The sequence below is a fragment of the Alligator mississippiensis genome, chromosome 3 (assembly GCF_030867095.1).
Source record: "Alligator mississippiensis isolate rAllMis1 chromosome 3, rAllMis1, whole genome shotgun sequence".
In the NCBI taxonomy this organism is placed as follows: domain Eukaryota; kingdom Metazoa; phylum Chordata; order Crocodylia; family Alligatoridae; genus Alligator; species Alligator mississippiensis.
In genome coordinates, this window is record NC_081826.1 from 242128546 (window position 1) to 242150524 (window position 21979).

General features: G+C 41.4%; 1 long non-coding RNA gene across 1 annotated transcript; it reads right to left on the minus strand.

Annotated features, from left to right (window-relative positions):
- Positions 1-385: 385 nt before the first annotated feature.
- LOC106738849 (uncharacterized) lies at positions 386-21755 on the minus strand. The gene is made up of 3 exons (XR_001372018.3): positions 20153-21755; positions 1421-1527; positions 386-461 (listed from the first exon to the last, which is right to left on the minus strand). It is a non-coding gene; the product is annotated as an uncharacterized LOC106738849 (long non-coding RNA).
- Positions 21756-21979: the final 224 nt, after the last annotated feature.

Below are 21979 nucleotides of genomic sequence, written 5' to 3' on the forward strand. Positions count from 1 at the left end.
TTCAGCTGCCATTGAACTATGAGGAAGTCATAGTCTTAAGGGAACTTACAGCAACTGGGCTGCAGCCAGTAGCAGTGAGTTCACTCACTAAGCAGTGTCTTCAGAAAAAGGCCCAGCACTCATATTTTATAAAATATGTAACATGATTTACCCAAGGTTGTCAAAAGAGATGAATTTCAGCCAAATGCAGGGTAATAAATAGTAATATGTGCTGCATATAGTTGACTTATAACCCTTGGCATTTTGAAACAAAATTCTTTTGAGGAATTCATTTTATACGCCATAAACTTTCCTATTGTTTTTCCTGTTTTCACTGTCTTTGTCATGAGATTTCTTATGAAAAGTATTACTGGAAACTGTAAATGAAGCAATATTTTTAATACTTACACAGGGCTTTACTTCCATGGTGTTCTTGAAATAAGAAAGTTAGTAGTGTAGAAAAATGATCTGTTTCATTAAACCTGAAAGTAGAAAAAAGAGCAATAAGGAAATATGCATGTGATCTTCTTTTTTTTATTTAATGATTATAAAAGTTGACAGGTTGGGTTTTTTTCATAATGCACTAGTATTGTTTTGAGGCATTGAATGATTTAATTTCTTCTTTTTACCAATTTAGACCTAAAATGTTAAAATGTACCAATGTGAAAGATGCCAATGTTATTCAGGGAAACATTTTTTTAAAGCAAATATAGTCAATATTTTCCAGTGTATACTGACTTAAAATCTTCCGGTATATCTGGAATTACAAATTTTGAACAACCATAAAATTAATGTTCTTTGCTGCCTTCCTATATTCTAGAACAGGCGGTCAAACATATGGCCTACAAGCTAAATTTAGCCAGAGGAACCTATCTATCCAGCCTGCTGGGCTACTGGCAAGCTACTGTAATCTGGGGACATGGCCTGCCACAGAATGTGGGGTCCTCCAGCCCTGCTGGCCATGATCATCATTGGCCAACTTGGCTTAGCACCATAGCTACCCCTGGACTCCCACCACTGCCAGATACCTCATACTCCTGCTGACCTGTCCTGAACCGCTCACCACTCCCGGACCCACCACTCCCATCACCACCTCTGAACCTGTTGCCACTGCTGTCACAATTGCCACTGCCACAGTGGCCATGGTGGCTGCTTTTATGCTCCAAGCTGGATCTAGCCTACAAAGAGGTCTATGGTCTGGATATGGACCAGAGTCACTAGTAAGTTGGATACGCCTTCTCTAGAATTTAGGATGCCAAGGCCCTATTGGTATTCTACAGAAACAGTAATGGGTTGTCATAATGTACTAGATACTTACAGTTCCTAAGAAATGGCTACAGACATTCTAGAAAATATATTTCCTTTAAAATGGTCTTAAATTTTTAGATAACTTTCCAGGATGGTCCAACAATGCTAATATTATACTGTCTTCGATCCTCACCTACTGAAACAGAGAAAAGAACAACGCTTATCCTCTCCAAAGAGAATGTATCTGTGATACAGGCTGGCCAGTGCTTAAGGTAATAGGCTCATCTTTCTTCATATAGTCTACAAGCAGAAGAAATTAAAAGGAAAATAGTTTTGCATATTAATGACATGGAAATATACATGAACATAGACCATTCACTGGGTCACAAACTTAATAACGTTAGCATTGCAGTCACACACCCTGAGGTAGTTTGTACTATTATAGGTTACCTTTAAAAATGTTATTTCAAGACTAAAACTACAGCACACCTCAAACAGGGAAATGATACAAGGGAAGAACTGATATCTCCGTTGCTACACACAACATATTTTATCACATGTCTTTCTTACTTTAGCCTTCACAAATCGAGTTGCACAGGGGCTTGAAATTGAAAAGTCAACAGACATACTGGCTAGGGGCAGACATTACACATAAACCGGTATAAGTAATCAGAAACTGGTTTAAACCTGTAACAGAAGAGATGTTCAGTGCACATAAACCAGTTTGAGAATGTCTGAGACCAGTTTGAGATAAACCTGTAGTATCAGAATGTAGTATCAGACTTAACTGATTTGGCTCAAAACAGTTTCTGTAATATCTGTCCGAGAACCCCTTGCTGGTTTAAGATAAACCAGACACCCCCAGTGTCCTAGCATGCTCTCTGGGCTGGGCGGGGCTCTCTGCTCCATAGCAGGGCTGGCCCCTCCCCTCTGCTCCTTGGCTGCAGCTCCAGCACAGACTGTGGGCTGCTCACCCCCTCCCCCTCACCACTCCCTGCGAAGCAGGAATTCCCCCCTCTCCCCTCTGCCTTGTGGAGAGGCATCTGTGTATTAGCTAGCAGAGCACATGCTGGCTACAGTCCATGCTGAGTCAATAGGTAGAATCAACAAGTAGCTGGTAATGTCCCTCTGTTGTTCTATCAATTACCTGCTTTCCTAATCACAGCGTCCTGCCAAGGGCTGCTCTAGCACCCCCCAGCTTCTAGCCCAAGCCATTGCAGGCATGTTCCTGCATTTCTGGGATGTCTGTCTGGTTACACAACTGATTTAGCCTAGCCAGGTTAGACTAACCTGCAAAGATTGAATCAATTCAGGTTCAGGCTTTTTGAATGTCTGTCCCTAGCCACTAAGTCCAGTGGTAAAACTAGTTGGCTCAATATGGCTGATGTGCCAGCAACATATCCTGTGGTAAGTGATTTGCCTACTATACATTTTTTGCAAAAGATTCCCTTTACAAGCAGGAGAAATTACATTTTCCCATGCTCGATCTTGCCCTTTGCCTTTGTCAAAGATTAATGTTTTTCTCCTTTGCTTTTCTGAAGCACAAATCAATGTGATTGCATTTTTGCTTTCTTGTTTATTCACTAGCTTTACCAAATGTCATTATAGGTACAAGAAGTTGATTTCCTAATGAACCTATGCAATTTCTATTGAGTAGACGGTAGTAGAGTATATAACACTATATATCCATATATATGTTATGTATATATATCCATATGCATGCTATAGCATCCAAATCTCTCTGTTGCACCTGAGATTATTTCTTTCTGCATACCATCCTGCTTCAGATCACATCTTCAGGAAATTTTGTACTGGCTATCATTCCTTGCGATGGCCATCTTTCTTTGGATAGGATATTCCATTACTCTATTTACCCAAATCTGCTGTCCTTCAATTCTGCAAATTTTTTATATGATCACAGAAATAGGAAAGACTATTTTCATTTGATACATAAGAAATATGGGAAATTATTTTAAAACTATGCTGTATGGCTCTCTAACGTTGTATGTGTTTGCATTGTTATTCATTCTGACATGTTGAGTCATGCTTTTAAACAATTGTCAAAGGAATCTACCATGTAAGATAGGAGTCCCTTCTTACTTCATAAATCTAAATAACTAAAGCTTATATGTTAACTAAATATAACCACATCCTGGATTGCCTTTACTGGCATATTTAGAGAAATGATAAGCAACAAACTCCAATTCAGTCTTTCTTACTACAGAGGATCCCAGATTCCACTGACCTGAGGAGCCACTTTCATCTCCTAAGTAAAATGAGTAATGAATTGTACAAGTTACAGCAAATCAGAAGGGATCAATGACAATTAAATTTAATTTAAAAGCTCTTTGTATTCTTCTCATAACTTGCTAATAGGAGAGGTCAACGGAAGAACTGTCACCCCTTCATTACTTGATAGGATTGCATTACAATGAAGTATTCTAGGAGGATTCAGAGAATACACACATTCTGGGAGGCCCTTTTTTTGTAAAGACGTCCCAAGAGTCCATCTCATCCCCTCTCTTTTCTGACATTTATGTGACAGCTGTGAAAGATTTTGAGGCAGTTGGTGTTAATGTACTGATGTTAAAGACACTCAATTCTGTTATACTCTCAGCCTAACTCCTACAGTCTGCTTGTTGTCTTAGCATCTGGCCGTGGTAAGATATTGGGCAGAAACCAGCTGGCCTAAACTCAATCCAGGCAAGGCAGTGGTAATACCTGTGGGCAATAAAAAGCATCTTGTGGAACTAAGAATTTTCACTGCTCCCTTGACAGAGTGAGTATGTATGGCCTAATGATATGATGGTAATATTTAAATTAGAGATTTTAAACAAAGCAATTCCTCCATAGTAAGAGGGGTTTTGCATGCACAGAAGAGGGTGAAAAGACTAGACAAATTGTCTAAAGGATATATTTGTTTTTCATTTACAAAAAATCCTCTCTCATATAATGGAATATGATGTAAAAGGGAGAAAACTTAGCAAACAAAGCTATATTAGAGGTATTAAATTGCTAGACATATTTATACTTTCTTAACAAGTCTAACTATATTGATCTCACAGCACAATGTTTAACTTTCATCATTTGAAACTGGTTAAAAATCAGATTTTAAGGCCATAATTACCATTATAATGAACTAGTTGGTATCTTTCCAATAAAACAGACATTAGAGCTTTCTGGTTGAGCTACAAAATAGCTTGGTCTGGAAGGAAGGACTTCTCCAGTAATTTTATAGAAGATACCTGATGCTTAGGGATAAATTTCCTCTTCAGAAGTATACTTTTAGGACAACATGAAAAAATAATGAGCAAGAAAAGAATATCAAACTTCCCTTAAGTTTTTAGTAAGGGTTCCAGAATGCTCATCTAGTGGTTCTTCGGTTTACAGACTTGGGATTTATTGGCTATATCACTGCACTTAGATGATGAGGTGTCAAGGTGATTCAAGAGATTAGTAATGGAAAAAATTCTAGTCAGGTGGATAAATGATACTAATTCAAAACTAATCCACACAACTAGGAACTTTTTAGACAGCCTTAGCTGCAAACTCTAGGACTAGGGATGGAAAGTGAATGGTCCCATGAAAATCATTACAGGTCACTCCAAAATTGCATGGAGGTGCCTGTAGTGATAGAAAAGAAGAATTTCACTTCCTGTGCTGTATTTGCCCTAAGGGGATATGGTATCCATCACCAGGCTGAGGAACCCACATGGCTTTAATAATAATTATCATCACCATCATGATAATAACTGTATTAATCTGATGATTTTTCTGTACATTTTAAGGAAACATTTTCTGTTTGTTCAATGTACATTTCTATGGCATAATCTGGATTTTATCCAAGCACAGGAAATGGTAATTCACAGAGTTAATCAACAACATAGATAAAATACGGTAATTTTCTCCTCAAACGCTAGTATATAAAAGTTTAAATAAGCTGATATTGATCTGAAAAACTACAGCAACTGCTTTCTAAAAAATAGATTTGGAAGACCCAAACCTTTTTCACCTACTTTTATGTCTCTCTGTTTGGCAAGTATTGATTTTTGTAATGGGCCAGAATCAAATATAGCTGCTTTTTGTGCCTTTTTCTTCCTCAGCAGATCTATCAATAAACTTTGTTAGTTAACAAAGCAGACAAAAAATGAATAGGGAGGAGGTTTACACATTATGTATTTTTTTAGTTAACTGTTAGCTTTTTAAAGATTTAGAGCAAAAATTTCAGACATAAATTTTAAAGAGGCTTGACTTTCAGAAGAGCTAAGTATTTAAAGTGTCTGCTAGGGTAATTTTTGTTTTTTATGACATGCTGTAAACAGATTTTCTATGTCTTTCTAAAATGTAATGACAAGATGGACTTCTGGATCAGGTTAAATGTGTAATTCATGAATACGAAACAGAAGGTATGGCTGTAATCTGTATATTTTTTCTGTAGTTTAAATGTTAACCTTAACTTGGAAACATCAATCAAGGATAAGGGCATCCAGTCTGGAAGTTAGAGAACCAGGTTCATATTCTACAGTTTGGCTTCTCTAAATGCAGGAAGAATCAGATATGCAAAGGGAGAGAGTGAATTAGAAGGAAAAAAGCCTTTGACACTATAAAAAAGAAGGTACCTTCTAAAACCAGTTCTCTATAGAAAGATTCAGGCTCTATAACTTTTTTTCTTAAAGAAGCATGTTAGCACTATTTTTTAAAAGTAAAACTCTTATTAGTATCCCTTCTTGCCCAAATTGATCACTGATTATTTTTTGTAAAACTCCTATAAGGGAAAATGCACAAGGACAAGAAAAGAGGACTGGCAGATGTTCTTTGATTCATTCATTTGGAGGGAAGGACATTTGGAAATGGCATTGGCACAGAATGACATTTGGAATAATGGCCTGTGATTCTGTTGGCACTTTTAGTGTTAAACAAGTGATCTGCAAGGTAAAGTGGATTCACAGTCAGAGTCAGCACCAGTGCACAGGTCGCCCGTAAAAATAGAAGATTCCATTATTCTTCAGACTCCCTAGAGGGAGCAAGGTCTCTAGCATCATTACCAGGACTAAATCTGACTTTTCTACCTCCCCTAATTTCCTCCTAGTAATTATAGGTCAAGCACTCTTTTGTAAATTATAAAACCTTTGTTCTTATCAAAAATGAATAGCTGAAAAAAAATTATGAAGAGAGTCCTAGGAAAAAAATTTCAATTAGAAAACCAAGCTAATTTGGTATGACCAAAGACTGTCAGGCATACTGACAGTGCTCTATTATGCAGTCATTTGGGCTCTTTCAAATTAGTTATGTTAATGTCCTGTGAGTGAATGTAACACTTGGATGGGACAAGATTTCTGCAATTAATTTCTGCAGTCAGTGGAGAGACAAGCAAATTTATTTTCCCCCTCTCTGGGAATTGGTAGTGGAGGGTGTGAGGTAGAGAAAGTGCATTTAGGAACAGAGTACAAGCTAAACACAAGCCCTAAATAAAGCAGAAACAATGGGAGCCAATGCCTCCTCATTCATTCAATTGACAATGTTTTGCAGCTTAAACCTGTTTTATTAATTATGTTTGACATTTCCTTAATTAGTTTCATTTACACCAAATCAATCCCTACTGCTGTATGGCATCATTTATCATTTTGAAAAATTTGCATACTGAGTGCTGACTTTTTCTACTTAATTATACATTAAAAGTGTCAAGCGTGCTTGCTGCCTGGCATTATCTGCGCCAGAAAGGTTTGTGGCTGGACTGTGATGGTATTAATCATTAAGAGCCCCCAAGTGCTGCTGGGTAATATCTGGGGAGTAGAGTGGCTCTCATTTTAACGCTAGAGAGCAGAAGTGCTTTTGTAAAATGACCCAGAGCAAAAACAAAATAAATGACCTAAAACATCCGGTCTACTGTAATGCTTTGCTCTTTCAGTAGAAATATGCTTTAGAAAAATATGTTTACTGTTAACTATTAGCTTCCTGTGTGCTGCAACTGCAAAAATAATTTTGCAGGTTAGCTGATATTTTGTCTGAATGGAAAATGTGACATTTCAGTTAAGTACACATTGATGGCTGACTAATAGGCCAACCAAAGCATGTATGTGTCACCTGTTTTTGGCTTTTATCCTAAATCCTTTTATAATCCTAACAATAGCAAAATACTGCCAGTTGTAAAAGCCTCACATCATATTACCTATAACTTATGGGAAGTCTCCTAGGAAATAATCAACAATTTTTCACCCTGTAAGTGAATACTGTCACATTCTCCAGGTGGTTGGAAAAGAATGGACTCTAGGCACAGTCATCCTAATGAGAAAAGAAATGGATGAGTGCAGGACACAGAATGCTGCATCCTTTACCTGTCTTGTTCAAAAATACTTATATGCTGCGTACAAGGATTTCAATGGCAAATCAGCAGCAATGCTGACAACTCATGGGTATGTTTCCATATCCAAATCACCAGTACATTCAGCTGTGTTTGAGCAGCTTCAACTAGCTGGCAATAGTATCCCTCATTGATACCTCTCCTAAAGTACTGTTTTCCAACCTCTGTGCCTCTCATTTATCTCTATGACAGACATATAAATGATCTTGTCTGTTAAAATGGTCATTTAAGGGTCAAGCTTACACCACTGAAGTCAATCTGAGTTTAGCCACTGAGTTCAACAGAAGTTGAATCATACCCTTCATTAAGACATTAATCACATAGTCTTCAGATACTCAGGCCCTGGACAGGAACTAATAACCTTAGCTAGACTGAGAGACTATGTTCCCTTATTACCACCAGAAAGGCTTCCTCTCTTGACAACAGGTTGCCAGGGCTGTTCTGCTAACTCAAATGAGCACATGCTAATTTTTCTGATTTACGAAACAATTGCTGTTGGCCTCTTCCAAAAACATATCCATTTTTTTTTAATTTCATTAACTTTATTAGTTTAATTTCACTTCCACATTGGTCACAACAATACATAATAGTGTTACAAGTCTGGGAGTATGATGGCAAGTTCTAAATTTTTAAGCTATAAATGTTGAATAACAAAGAATCCCCATTTATGTCTATAATTTTTTGTCCAGATATGTGAAGAGAACTGAAACAGTTAAATAACATGTTTTCTATATTGTACATCAGCCATGCTTGCATGCATGTCAAAACCCAAACTTACTGTGTTTAATATTCAAGTTCATTTTCAAATGCTTGCCCATTAACATAAAATATGCCATTTTGCAAGCCTGGTCAGAAAAATCTGTAACTAAATAATTTTCAAGTTTCCTTCATATCAAATGCATTATATGCAGTGTGAAATTATTTCCACACTCCATCCTTTATAGAAGAGTAGAAGAAGTACACACAATGTACTTGATAATGTTGTAAAATGTATTACAGACCTCAAAAGATACTGTATGTATGTACATTTATAAGTAATCTTAAATAAGCAGTTAATTGTATATTTTAAGTTATACTTGATATGCTATGAAATAAAATTCTAGTATTTGAAACTTGCAGCAGAAGAGTATATTAACAATAAAGCATATAAAAATCCTTCTTATTCCATCTTACACCAACACAGTATTATGTTCTAGGCCCTCATACTCTTGTATATCTGGCTATACAATGTGTCAAAATTATTGCAGAAGCCATAAGCATAAAAGAAGCCAGGAATGTAATGCCATTCCTATTCCTAATTCATACACATTTTTTAAAGAACATTGCTTATAAAAATGTAATGGAAAAATCAAAGATGGAGACAACATGTGAAGTGTTTGCAATAAAATGGAGAATCTTCAGAAACTTGCTTATTTTGAAGTTTTATTGAAAGCTCTTAACTCACCAAAACTATGTCTGCATGTTCACTAAGCTCAGTGAACCATCTTAAGTGGACCTAAATCCATTTATGGGTAAATCTGCCCATATGTACAGTTTTAGAATGACACCAAACAAAAGTCAATAGGTTTAACTGTATCTGCTTCCAGATTCTGGGTGCACTTGAATATAAAATTCAAAATAGTTCCAGGATTTCAAATCCAAAGGTAAAAATTTAATTAGACTTTCTTTGCCCTTATTTTCTTGGTTTTGACCCAATACTCATATGAACTTTTGAAAGTGCAAACAGAGTTTTATATAAAAGACCACGGTATGCCATTCTGAAAACCTTGGGATAACATCATGGTCCCACTGAAATCAGTCTTAGTTTTGCCACTGACTTCAGTGGGTCCAGTATTTTATACACCCTCACTTTTGTGCATTCAAACTTTCAGTTAAAACATTCAATTCATGAATGTTTTGGCACTGGATACCCTTGCCTTTTCCTAAAAGTGATTGAAATCATTTTCTTCCGAATTTAGATTCAAATGAGCACATGATGGACTAAATGCACCACAGCTAGATTGTAATAAACAAAATGCTACGTTCTGGCATACAGAGATAAGCACAGGTGCATTTATGTTTGAAGTAGAAGCCAAGATCCCACAACATATATAGATTTGAAATTAACTGAGCACATACGGTGTTCTATTGAACTAAGTTAACAAGTGCATAAGGGTGTATGCACATAAATTATCCTACTGAGCTTAATTGGATTACTCACATTGGTAACTATACACTGGATGGGGTCCCAAGTTTGAACCAACATAAACTGTTTATCACCACTTGACACGTCTTCACATGCATTAATGCACCATAATCGGTGCTATTGCACAGTACACATCTTTTAGACTAATTCTACTCCACATTAGAGCACTAGCATGGCTTTTGCCATGACACACTAATGCACAGTAGAATTAGTCTGCTGCACTTTTGGTGTCTCATGTAGACACTCTCACTGAGTATCAAATCAGGCAAATTGGACATTTTTAATTAATGTAGTTTTGTGTCTGCAAGCAGAAAGAACCTGAATGAATTGAAGAAGAGGGGGAAAAAGGTTGGATTTGTTTGGTGGTTTTTTTGGTTTACTTATTTTAACTCAAATATGGCCAAAGAAAATTTTGTTAAAGTTTCCCAAAATGCCTTGAGACTAAGAACAAACTTGGAAAAGACCTGACTGAAATATAATATTTTCTGAACATTTGTAAAAGAGATCATGGTTCTAATTCTGACTCAAGTAAATCATATCTATTAAAAGAAACTCCACACATTTAATTGAGATCATTAGCTAAATCAGGTCTGTCCAACTTCTGAGCAGCTGGGCCACACACCACACCATGTGTTCTCTACCTCTCAGCCTGGTATATGAAGCTCCCTGCTGTGCTGTGCTGCACCACATGCCCCTGCTACATTGCACTGTGCCCCATCACATGCCCCTCCCTACAACATGCCCTTGCAATGTGCCACCCCTTACTGCACTGCACTGTGCTATATGGGCCTGCCCACCCCACAAAAACTAAGTCTGCAGGGCCTTCCAAACCACTAAGCTGCAGGCTCCCTCAGTTCTAAGGGCTATGCAACCCCACCCCTGAGCACAGGGGAGGCAGTAGAAACAGGAGGGGCAGCCTGGAGAGTCTGGTGGCAGGAGAAGAGCAATGAGGGGAGCAGCACCTGGACTGGGAGCCCAGGGGTCACAAATTAACCTTTCAGGACCAAGACATCACTGGCTGGACAGCCCTGATCACTGCAGGTCACTGGTTGAACAGCCCTGATCTAAATAATTCTTGTTCTACAACTGAGTCCTATGTATTTCATTTCCAGTATTGTCAAACTTTAACTATGAGGGATTCAGTAAGACAATTAATCATGTGGTATGATTTCTTTAACAGAAATTTTGAGTGCCTATACACATGCTTGGAGTTGGGGGGGGGCGGGAGGGGCTAATTAGAGCAGTTCCTGGGGAGCCACTTTAATTAAAATGCCACAGTGTCACATGCATTAAACTCCTGCATGTCTAAAAATGGCCGTGGGATGCAATAACTAAAACTCATTCAGTGAGATTTAGTTAAAGCATCCCAGTGGTCATTTTTAAACCTACAGGGGCCAATACAAGCGATGCTGCTAATTAGAAAGAAGAGAAGACTCAATTAATCAAGTCTGATCCAATGCATTCTAATTAGAATATGTCAAAGCATGTGTATAGGCAGCCTTTACTTCTAGAAATTAGATTCACAGTTTGTGTGTTCATAGAAAAGGAATTTGTTTTTACATAAATGGGCCCTGGTTTTAATCTCACACAGATATTATACCATATAAACATACATGAGGGTGTTGTTCTTCATTATCTACTTGGAATTTGTTGAATCAATGATCACTTTTTCCAACAAGCTAACTCACTAGAATAATTGCACAAAGTTAATTCAAAATGAATACAAAAACATTAAAAAAGAATGTGTTTAAGGATCTGATTATTGCCACAAATTATTAGCAATTTTCACCTACTTCTGGATACATGATTTTATAATGAAATTATTCTGAGTCACAACTCCTACAGCTACTACAGCATTAAAATATTTATGCAAACTAAGTGCAGTCAGTTGATATTTGGAGCCAAACATTTAAAGAGGCCTCAGCCAAACAGAAACCTCACTGTCTTTAGTACTTTCCTACTAGTTAGTTCTAGACAGCTGCATCCTGAGTTTGGTTAGTGTAGGCAGTAGGCCTATGCAAAGCAGCTAGCATTCACTTTGTATTCAGCCAATTCAGGGGACAGTGGTTCGATTCAGTGATTCGAATCACTGTCCCAAATAGATTCGGCCAAATCTGATTCAGAGATTTGGCTGCTGCTGAATCTCTGAATCATCCAGGCCAATCCCCTGCCTGCTCTCCCAGCCCAGCAATGGCTACGCTGCCTGCCCCAGCTCCTGGCTCTTTGAAAAAAAAAAAAGCTGCAACTCACCGGGTGCTGCTGGGCAGGGGGCAATCCCTACTGCCCCCCACTGCATGGGGTGCTCTGCATGAGCCCCTCAACCCCTCCCCAGTCCTACACCCCACCCAAGGCTGCCCTGCCAACCCCAGCTCTGGCCCTTTAAGGAAAAAAAAAACCCTGGACTTACCATTCCTGCCTGGCAGGGGGGTGATCGCCACTGCCTCTCGCTTCCCCGTGCCATGTGGCGGGCTCTGCATGAGCCTCCTAAAGCCCTGAGGCTGCTGCAGGAGCTGGTGAATCTGGGGTTTTTTTCCTTTTTTTTTTCTTAAAGGGATGAAGCAGGGGCGAGCGGGGCAGCCATGGGGGGGCTGCGATAGGGGGCAAGGGTCAGGGAGCTCATGACAGAGCCTCCCATGCAGCATGGGGCAATAAGGGCACAGCAGGGATTGCCCTCTTGCCTGGCAGCACCCAGTGAGTGGGGGCTTTTTTTTTAAAACATTGGGAGTTGGGGTGGGCGGGGCAGCCATGGGGGAGCTGGGGGAGCAAGCAGGGGATGGGGGCTGATGGGGTCCTCACATGGTCCCTTCCCCTCTCCTCCAACCACCTCCCCCCCACTTACCAGCATGGAGTCTGGCTCCAGCTCCCTGTTACAGCTGGTGTGGACTGCCCAAATCATCGAAGCTCTCCAAATCTTTTCCAAAGATTCAGAGAGCTTTGAATCAATTTGGACCTCTTTATTGGTCCCCTGATTCAATTCGGATTTGGAGATTCGACCACCAAATCGGGCCAAATCTCCAAATCGAATCCGCACATGAAGCTTTGCACTGCCCTAGTAGGCAGCTCCCTATTAAGTATATGTGCTGTTTGGAATCTGTTCAACTCTCCCCATTGTATAGTGAGCTTATGTGCCTCACTCAATAGGTATGTCCGTACAAAACAACACACAAGTCGGGATCATGCAGAGGTGCACACGCTAGTTATGAATGAGCTAGCTCAGACTGCAGAAATGGTATTTGAATAGTGGTCCCCCAAGCTAATTTACTAAAAGGCTTTTAGCTGTCCGACTCCTAATAGAATACACAGTCCCAAGTTAGAAATCTAAGCTCTCCATAAACTGTATGGAGAGAGTTAAGTGCCTAAGTTCCACAGGAGTTATCATGCAAAGAATGAAGCAATCTAAATTGGTCAACAGGAAATGCTCTTAGGGTCTTGTGCTTCCCTTGTGATTCACAACCTTGGGCCTTTCCTGGAATCAGACATTGAAAACATAGTAATAGAGCAGCAGCAGATGGTGGAACCTCTAACTTATTAAATAGTCCACTTGTTTAAAGAACTTACTCAGGATGTGAGCAGACTTGGTTTCATTTCCCTCCAACTCCTCAGAGGTTCTGAACCTGCATCTTCCACACAACTGCTTTGACCATCTGGCTGCAAAGTGCTTAGTGAAAGGTTTATTTCAGTCCCTCCTGTTGAAGCTGTTTGAGTTTGCCTGGACTCCTTAAATAGTTATGTGAGTGGGGAGGTTGAGGAGAAGAGTGAAAGAAAATGTAACTCTGGACTAATTAAATATTCACAAAGGAAGGCAGGACAGGGGATGCAAGTGACCCTACAGCTTAGTGGTTCAGACATTCACCTGGGAACAGAGACACTTAAATTTCTATCCCTGTTCCAAAGAATAGTCCATATTAAATGCTTAAATATTCATGTAATTAAATGAATATTTGAAGCAGGGACTGAAACCTAGATCTACCCTTTTCCAAGTGAATGCTATAACTACTAGGCTGCAGAGCTACCTTATTAAGCAAAATGAATACAGGTTTTGTTTACTGCCCAATCTGGCAGGTGTTCTCATATGTGGTCAGAATCGAATTTAGGCAGCTAATTTGGCAGGTGCACTTTACTAAAGAAAACATTGGTGTCTAGGGATAATAGGAGTTTCAAGGCAGGGGGTAGTCGGTAGCTGAGAAGAGATTTTGAAATTCTGACTACTGGACTGAGGCCATCTACAGGGCACAGTAGATATATTCTGGTGTCCTACAGCCAAGGCTAGCATCCTAATCTTTGAAAAAGGCCTCAGATAACCTAGGTGACAAGGATCCAATGCTATCATAAAAAGGTGTTTCAAGGCTAAGAATTTTTTTTTTTTTGTAATTTTTTTACCTTCATTCGCAATTACATACATTTGAGATCTCCCCTTTATCCAACGTAGCTTTTCCATACAGCTGCCTCTGATTTCCAGCAGTGTTGTGAATTATACAGGGTGCAGTTAAATCACAGTTGCTTTTCTGTGAAGAAAACTGTGCACTGACATTGTAGCACTTCATTTAATACCATTTTACACTGTAATTTCAAATTGTTCTCCATTCACTAGCAACTTTAATTTCTTGACATAATACAAGAATTTGGGAAATCCTTTTGAGGGTCTGCCATGACATTATTTTTCAGTAATCTCAGATTGTTTCTAGCTCATAGAGAAGGCTGAAAAGGATGTTTTAATCCTTCTATCTTTTCCAATCAGCCCTACATGCCATGCTTCACAGGTAAAATGTTTTTCTCCCGTGCATTTAGGGAAAGTATAGAACAAGTAGAACCAAGGTACAAGCAAAGATTAATAGATACAAGATGTGGTGACATTAGCTTCATAACATGATCCTTCTCCCCTCAGAAGCATCCCCATTTCTATCCATTTTTCCTTAGTATATCTGTTCTCCAAGTATTATAGGTGAGTATGGGAATAAGGTACCAATTAAAGGTATTATTTCTTCTACAGAGCAAAGTATCCTCCAGAGATCTGTAGTCATGAGATTTAAAATAATGTCTCTATACTGCAAGGTACAGAGTTATAATAAAATAAGTTCATATTTAAAAAGAGATCACATTAACCAGTGAGAGATGTGACACATTTTAAAATTTATTTAAAAATAAAATGTACCACGGACAAAGCATAAAAATTATATTAAATAAATAAATATAACAAAAAAGGACTGAATCACCAAGATTGAGAATAGGCTTTGTCACAGAGTCAAGGAGAATTCTGAATTCCTAGGTATGCAAAAAAAAAAAAAAAAAAGCAGGCAGTAGTACTTTCTAAAAGTATTTAATGAACTTTATATCTCAAGAGGCAGGACTGACCTAAGGCTGGCTACTATCATTTCCACTGCTTTGGAAGGAAGATCCTTTATTTGACCTTCAAGTGACAATCCTGACAAAAAAAATAGCAACATTAAATGTATAAAAACAAGTAATCCGCCAAAGTTATATTTTCCTGACTAACTTGTTGGTAAAAAAAATTAAGCTAACAAAAAGAAAATAAATAGTCTTTGAATAAGATCTACTCCACCATTGATAGGGAAAATTGAAAAAAATATTTAAATAGAGCTTAGAAAATAAGACTTCATAAAAACAAAGGGCCAAATCCTGTTTACTTTGCAAAAGTGAGGTCTGTCATTGAAAATGGGACTACTTATGGGTGACATTTGTTCCTGTGTAGAGAAAAGATGTAAGATCTCTGCACCACATATTTTACTCTTTGTTCAACAAAATATGAGTGAATGAGTCTCTGCACAACAGCGAAATCCACCTGGTATGAGTGATAGACTGGAATGCAGCTATAGACCCCCAGTCTAGTAAAACTTTTACTTATCAGCTTCCGTGCTTTGTTTGATCAGTACAAAGGAAGAAAACTATGTGTAAGGAGAAAAAATATGTATAAAGGAATAGCAGGAAAAAGTTTGGAAAAACTTCAGAGGAATATCTCTCTCTTCTTCACCTTTAAAGGAGGAATTAATACAGAATACATAAAACTGCACCTAACGGATAATTTGTGGACCTAACAATAATAATTTGGCCTGTTCCTAGAGATGCACCAATTCAATTGTCCATATCATATCGGCACTGATAAAAGGCAAATTGACATTATCAGTAATCGGCTTTTTGTGGCTGATGTCGCTGATAACATCACCAATAATGTTGCAGATAAATGCCTGGCAGCTTGGAGAGCAGTACTGGCTGGTAAGTTTGTTGGGGAGGAAGTAGTGGGGGGGAGGGAAAGGGCCTGGGGGGCTGATTGACGACCCCATGGTGAGGGAGGAGGGAGGCTTGGGTTGGGACATGCGCTGCCCAGTCGGGCAGGAGAGACAGGATGGAGCCACAAGTGGCTTTTCAGGGGGTGGGGGAGGGTGTCAGCTCCTGTTGCTATGTGCACCCCCGGAAGGAAGTGGGGGAACATGACCTCAGGATCAGTGTGCACAGTCAGGGCATGCTGCCACTGTGGGCTGGGGCTGGCACTGGGCTCTTCCCGGCAGAGGGGCTTGGCCAGGGCTGTGATCGGGCTGGGTGGCGACAGTTATGGGGATCCCCCCTGCCAGCACCACTGCTGCCCAGCCTGAGTGCAGCCCCAGCCCAACTCCCCCACCAGGAAGAGGTCAGCACCAACCCCAGCCCACAGTGTCAGTCTGCCTTTGCCCCGTGCACAGATCCAGGGGGCACGTTCCACCCCAGCAGATGCACGCAATAGCAGGAGCTGACCCCTTCCCCCCAATCTCTGATGAGCTGCTCATGGCTCCAACCTGCCCCCTGCCCTGCCCTCCTGGCTAGGCAGTGCCTACCCCAACCTCAGCCCCCCTCTTCCCTTATCATGAGGACCTCAATCTGCCCCCCCAGGACTTTTCTCTCCCCCTGTCCTTTCCCCTACAACAAACCTACCAGCCGGACTCTGCTCTCCAAGCTGCTGGGCTGCATATTGGCAATCAGATAAGTATCGGCCGATATGGCTTGTTAATAATTGGCTATTGGCATCAGGCCAGAAAGTCTTTATTGGTTCACCCCTACCTGTCACAGGTACTCATTACTTGCTATGGTTCTTGGAAAGCATCAACTCTGATAAATGAACAGTGTCTCTCAAAGATGAATAAATAGATTTACATTCTTATCTAGACATTGACAAAAATATCCTTCTATTGTACTTCAATATGAAATTGTTTCTAGTATTGTAAAAATCCAATATTTGTTGACTCAACAGTATTTTACCTCTTAACAGCTGGCTTCTCATGTGGATCTTGGATACTTTACACAAATAAATTATATAACAAATTATGCTCTGAAAAATTATAATTTATGAGAGAACATGAAAAATAGAATTTTATTTTAAGAAGTTAAAATTTCATAAATAAATAATTTTATAAATTCTTGACAATATTTGTTTCTCCCCATGTAAACTTTCTTTCTCTCTCTTGTTCCATGAAATAATCATGACCCCTTACAAACAAATAACTCTCAGGTTGTGAAATTTGCATATTTGAATGAAAATGTGAATGGCTTGCTCTTCTAGCTTTCCTCTTTAAAAATCTAAATCTTTTAACTCAGTTATTAACTTTGTATTTTCTTTTTTCATTAAATCAATTATAATTTTCATATAGGAAAAAACTGTTATGAACATATTCTGTGGGCCGGGAGCGGTCCGAGGCCCTCGGGGGCACGTGGCGGGCTGTGGCCAGCAGCCCTGGCACGCGGGTCAGGGAATGCAGGCCAGCGGACTAGAATTAGGCATGGACACTTAGCGGTTGATTAAAGATTATTTTACTTACACCGTAGATGGTCGCGGTGCAGGCAGGAAAGCTTGCTTGAGTTGCAGTTACAGACAGAAAAGAAGAGAAGAGAAGTGGACAAGAGTTCCTTCCACGTGAACCTTTAGCCCAATCCGGTTGAAGGCTCTAAACACGCGAGCCCATCGTGTCAACCGAAGAAAACAACTCGGAGAAAGAGCTCTGGATACACTCACACGAAGTTTGCTAGGCTCCGTGGAACTTGCGCGCAGGGAAGGGGTTCATCGAGGGATCGTTCGGCGATGGGGAGAGGCCAGAGGTTGATCAGACCCCTATAGCCTTCTTAAGGTACACGCTGGGTCCATTAGGCTCCGCAGCGCTTAGAGTTCTTCACGAGACGTGAAGTCCTCCTCCTCCAGATGGTTGTGGAGTCCTCCCTTGCAGGGTTCTCCTCGGAGTTCTCCAACTTAGGCGGAAACCGCTCAAGCCTCTTATACGGCTAGCAAGCCAATCGCTAGCCGCCATGTAGGAATAATTTAGAAGCAGCCAATAGTGGGACACAAATTTGCATGCGGGTGGCGGGAACTCCTTTGCACCGTGCATTTCTCTTTGCAACTGAGAAATGTACCCTGCAAAGAAAGCTCCTAGTGGTGGGAAATAATTTAGCAGTGCCGAAGCACGCACAAACAAAATCACACCCTTGGGTTGTGACGCATATAATTAAGCAGACAGATAGAGCAATATTGATGATATTGATACTGAGATGTATCTGTATTAGTCTAAAGTTAGGCAGAAGGCTGGGCAGCGTGGCACCTTTAGCCTATAAGGCTAAGCACAGGCATTCAAGAAGCCTAACTTTCAAGCTTTACTCTAAGCACCCAAGGTTAAGTCAAAAGGAAGCAGAAAAACATGTTACTCCTTGTTGGGGGAAGGCTTGAAGCCTGCCTGCACAACCCAAGCCCAGCAGGTATTGCGGGGCTCTCACATGTCTCCCAACAAAACCCGTGGGCTCCCTGGGCTGCTGAAGACTCCCAAACAGAGCCAAATGTTTGAGCCAACCATTGTTTGGCTGCCAGGTGTGGGACACTGTGCCCCCAAACCCTGCCATTTTGAAGCCTGAGTTCTTTGTCTGTGTGCATGTGTGCATGTGTGTGTGCATGTGTGTGTATTCAGGATGTCTGGGTTCTGTGCATGTGTCTGTGTGTGCACGTGTTCAGGATGCCTCAGCTCTGTGTGTTTGAGTGCGTGCATGTGTGTGTGCAGCTCACATGCATGCATGTACACACGCAGACACACACACACACATCCCAAGTGTCTGGGGCATGACTGGGCCACCAACTTTCATGCAGCTGATGAGAATGATGCCCACATCTTGCACAACTCTGTTCTCTCAGGTGATGGAAAGCAGGCACTAGGCTCCCACGGTCCCCAATTTCATCAGTTAAATCACCCCCAACCCCAATCTTCATCAGGGGACCAGCATAACCCCTTCTGCCCTGGCTCATGAAGCTCTATGTGGGACAGTGAGACCACTGGAAGGAGCACTTCAGCTATGGACCACACCTGGTACAGCAAACACATGTGGTGTAGGGATGGGGGAAGAGGACAAGCCACCAATGTGTGTTGCTCTGGCCCTGCACCACAGCATCCCTCCCCACCTGCATGAACCAGGAGCCCTCCCTGGATGAGTAAGGTTGGAGGTCTTTCAATGAATCTGTCCTAGGAGTGGACCATGCATCTCCAGCCCCTCTGGACCTATGTTCTGGACATTGCTGCCCACGCCGACCCCCTTCCCTTCTTCTTCCCCAACTCCCCCAGGAGTGCACACTGGGGTGCAGCACAAGGAAGAAATGTGCCTCATTTTAATCAAATGTTGAAGCTGCCAAACTTTAAGTGTGTTAATTAAACAAAAATTGGGCAAGGTTGCCCACTCCAGAACTTGGAAACTTCTTCTCGGTTAACATTGAGAGAGTGAGGAAAGACCCTGGCTGCACTGGGTACTTATGACGTTGATGGAGGGGAAGGAGCCAGGAAGCCATGGAGGCTCAACTTAAACACAAAACCTTGGGGTAGCAGAGGGAATGCCGCAGGCAAAACTGCCACCCCTTGGTTTAGTTAAATGTTGCAGCAGCCATATTTTGTGTGCGCATATTAAAACTGTGGAATGTTGCCCATTCCAGAACTTAGACCGGAGTCCAGGGAGCTGCCATTCCTTACAGAGGATGCACTGCTCCCCAGCAGCAGGACCCAGGTCTACAGTGGCCTGTCTTGATGGGTTTGTGGAATGCTCCCCCCCATGCCGCATTCTCTTTGGGGCCCAGTGCCTATGCTGGCAACTGGCAGCTGCAGGAGGTAGCAAGTTGGCCCTGGAAGGGGGGCTGAATCAATGACAGCCCTAGCATTGGGTCCCAGGCAGCCTGGTCTCCTTCTCCCCCATTGTTGTTTTCCAGAGTAGGCCCCACCAGACACCTTCCTGGCTTCTTGTATCAGGAGTCAGTGGCTCCCATGCACCATACCTCATGTTTGAGCAATTCCCCCAACATGTCCCAATCAATATGCAGTATGTGGCCACCATCCAGGATTCCACCCCCCTCCCCACCCCCGCATTGGACTCACAGGCATGTCACACCAAGGAGAAATCTCTGGAGCGGGGCTCTCCATCCTGGGGGGAGGGAGGCAGCAGTCTGCCATGCCATGCCTCTTCAAGAGGGCAACAGTCTCTCCAAAGGTGGTTGCACTGACAGCACTCAGATGTCATCATAGATGGATCCCAAGCAGTCTTTCACCCTGTCCATAAACTCTTTATCCTAGTGCTGTGACTCTCAGCTCCATAGCAGCATCAGTGGCCTTCTTCAGAGAATAATTGGTCATCTGTAGGCTTCATTCTGCAACCATCACAATGCATTCCTGGGCCTAGGTTACTCATTTAAGTGCTGCAGTACCACAGATACAACCAGTCATCAACCTATCCATTCAAACCTGCCACATCGAGGGTCCAATTTGGTTCTCATGCCACTGGTGCCATCTACACACATCTCTGGCCCTCTGCAGGTATCTGGGTGACAATCCTAGATCCAGCATCTTGGACTCCATGATGGTGCCTCCTGTACCCAAATGTGAAACCTGCAGACAAGGGAGACACAGAAGGACCTCTGGTGAGTCCCCTGTCCAGACCATTTCCCTCACTCAGGGCCAGAAGCTATGCAGCTGATGATGACCCAGCACTGACCATGGAACAGAACACCCACACTCCACCTTCCAGGAGGGAAAACCCAGATGCCTGGATTCCATCTCCCTTTTATTGGAGCTGGGAAGGCTGAGAAACCTAAGCATCAGGGCCCAGAGGCATGAGCCTTCTCCATTTCTCTGGGAGGCAACGGAAGGAGTGGAGGGGCTTGTTAGGGAGAATTCCCACATTCCACTGTGCCATTCCTGCAGTGAGGCTCATAGCTGCTCTACCAAATGGTGTCTGGAGGATTGCCAGGAAAAAATGCATTTTCACCTGTTTGTGGACACTTCAAAACAACAATGTACAAAATGAACATGTACATTTTGAACAACAATGTTCGCCCCTGGTGCGAACATGGTGTTCAGCAAACAGCTTGGCATTTAATCAAAAGCTGAAATCTTTATAAATGCCCAGACAGGGTAGATGGAATCTGCACACTGAGTGATAATACCAGACAGAGACTCATAGCTGGTTGGAGGGAACAAGTTTGGTGGTGGAGGAGGACTGGAAATGGGGACTTTACTGACTCTTGTTAGTGACAGCCTGGTGACAGGGCTAACCCAGTGCTTGGGCAAATGAGTCAAGTTCTGGCCTAGGCTAGACTGCTGCACCACAAAGAGCAGTGAGTGGGGTGCCACAAAGCCCCATTGGTTGCAAGCAGAATGTAACCTAATGTGAATTGTGATGGAATCTGGTACGCATGTTCATTACAGCACCCTAACTTACAGCACTGAAATCTAATACTGCCTCCATCTAGGGTTATATTAGAAAAGGCTCCACCATTTTTATAGCACTTTATATGCTCTGGCTGTCTGTTCAGTTATGTCTGTAGAGTGCTTTCTATGCACCTACCATACAATAAGTGTAACTTCTGTACCTGGCCTGAAGCTTATGCCTCTCTGAATGAGTTAGTCTATATATAAGGTGCTACCCTGCCAAACCTTCTGATACTGAATATACATTGATGTTGATGTTGTACATATTAGGGGTGTGAGAAACAGGCCGTACTCAATTTGGATTCAGATTCAGCCTGAATTGGGGACAGTGATTCAATTTGTTGATTTGGATCACTGTCCCCGATTCAGTTCGGCCGAATCCAAATCTGAAGATTTGATGCCAATTTGGAGAATCAGAGATTCGGCCATAGAGACAGATCTAAATGTTTTTTCTACATACCTCGAGGTACCAGATGTGACTCATGAATGCTGCGATGC